The sequence below is a fragment of the Helianthus annuus genome, chromosome 12 (genome assembly GCF_002127325.2).
Source record: "Helianthus annuus cultivar XRQ/B chromosome 12, HanXRQr2.0-SUNRISE, whole genome shotgun sequence".
Taxonomy (NCBI): Eukaryota; Viridiplantae; Streptophyta; class Magnoliopsida; order Asterales; family Asteraceae; genus Helianthus; species Helianthus annuus.
This window is the reverse complement of record NC_035444.2, coordinates 120,672,520-120,674,966: the sequence shown is the minus strand read 5'-3', so window position 1 is coordinate 120,674,966 and position 2,447 is coordinate 120,672,520.

Below are 2,447 nucleotides of genomic sequence, written 5' to 3'. Positions count from 1 at the left end.
ATGCTAAGGTATGGGAATCTTGCTCTGCTGCTTTCACGGAATCTAAAACATCTCCTGGCTTTCTGTAGCTACAGGATCAGAAATCTATCTTTAACCTGCATAACTCTCTACCACTTGTAAGATAAACAATTTTTGACATTGAAAGCTACTTGAATTTGTAATTTTTCAAAATTTTGATTCAAATTAATGAACCAATTAACATTCCAAAATTATTTCTTATCTCAAACATACTCTCCCAAACCTCAAGTTCATCAAGTTTAGCACTTGAAATTTTGAAAATCAGCTCTCCAACATCAGTTGTCGAAAACACATTGAAATAAAATCTTTTTGAATTTTCAAAATTTTATGCTAAAACACTCTGAAAATCTATTTGGATTTTTGTTTTTGAATGAAATACAGTAAAGAAATATATACAGACAATATTTTTGTGAGTTTGTGTAAGAGGATCATATCAGTTTATGAGACAAATCACTAGCACCGTTAAGCTTTAATCATTTTAAGTTCTAAACGATTCACATAGATTGACGATATAGTTGTCCTTTTAAACTCAATCTAAAAACTTTCGAAATGTTTACCGATACGTTAAGGTATATTAATTTTGCACTAAATTCTTATGGACCCCACGATCTCAGCATATCCCCTCATCATGCAATACACTAACTCAAGTAATGCTTTTAAACTTTCATCAACTATGATATGTGCAAAAACAAAGCAGAATGTTTAAACATTAACAATCAGGTCGATACTTCCGTATACGCAGAGAAAGTCCAATGTTTAAACAAAATAAGAAAATAAAACAAGTTGAAGTTGTTTAGGCTTTAACTACCAGGTCGATACTCTCGTATACGCAGAGGTGATCCAAAGCTTAAAAGAAACACCAAAGAAAATAAAGCAGAATGTTTAGGCAATAACATCCAGGTCGATACTCTCGTATACACAGAGGATGTCCAATGCTTAAACAAAATAAAGAAATAAAACAAGTTTAAATCTTTGCAAAATAAAATGCACAATTACAGTGACTTTTTCAGCAAGTTGTGAAAGTTCACAAACTGACTAGTTTTTATGCTCTTTTAGCATTTAGCAATTACTGAGTAGGTACACAATCACGAAGGACAAAACTAAGTACTATGCTTTCAACCATGTTTCCCACTAGAACTAGGCTTTTTCATTTAGTTTGTATCGTTATCGCAAATCAACTAGTCTAGCTGAGCCTATCGTCACATCCTTAGTGAGACCGTTTATGACATTTGACATTTCATTTCTTTAGCATGCTCTGATAGTCCACTGATGTACTATTATTTCCTCTTTTCACAACAAAACTCATTTTTTCTTTTTCAATGTTTTTGTCATTTTCAAATTTTCTAATTTTTAAAAATTTTTCTCCCCCTAAAATCAAAATATGTTTCAATTTTGATTTTCTGGGAAAATTTGAAAACCAACTATACAAGGAAAGTGACAAACTGATATCAAATTGCTTCAATTCGCCATTCACTTGGCATAAACAATCAGAACTCCCCCTGACAGCAAACTATTTTCCCATTATGATTTCAAAACACTTAAGTTTGTTTTAATCAAAATGGTTTTTCCGGAAAATTAGTTTTGTTTGTCTTTTCACAAACTCGGGGTTCTTTCATCACATTGTTCACTTTTATCCACTTATCGGAAAGATAAATCAAGTACAACTTAATGTCCTTGATTAGTCTTTTGTGATTCGAAATATCACAGTTACCAACCTATGAATTTCTCAAGAAAGATGCCGATTCCTACTCCACACTTACCAACTTGGGAGTTCCGGCAAGTCAGGTTTTTCATTTATGTTGGTGCATAATGTCTAAAGCCTGCGTCTTAGTCTTAGTTGTTGAATGTATAGGGTCTAGATGTGTTAATTATGTATTTTATAGGGGTTAAATATGTAATTTTGGGTTTGTAATGTAGAGGTTCCGCTTATATGGACATGTGCTATAAAAGCGAAACCCCAAGCTTAAGGTTTCGCTCATACGGACATGTTCATATGAGCGGAACTATCACCCCTATAAATACCCAAAGTGTTTTCTCATTTTGCACGTTGATGTCAAAAGTGTAGCCGACCTGCTGACCTTGTATTTTGTGAAAGTTGAATGAGAAAACGGTGTTAAAGTGTATTACTTCTGTTTCTACTCCTTTCTTGCTTTGATTCATGCCGATTATGTATTTCCGCTGCATTTTCGGTTGTTGCTAGCTCCGATTGTCTCAAACGACTGTCAAATTCGGTCCTACAATTGGTATCAGAGTCAGTTGTGAGCTAGTTGACCCGAATCAAAGCCGTTTTCAAGCATATTTTGAGTTTCAGACCTTTCCGACGGACAAAATGGACTGAGAATTGAACATATAGTGTAAAACTGATTAATAACAAACCCTTGAGAATTTCAGACCTAAAATCTGCTTAAAAGTGACATAAAATGGCTCGA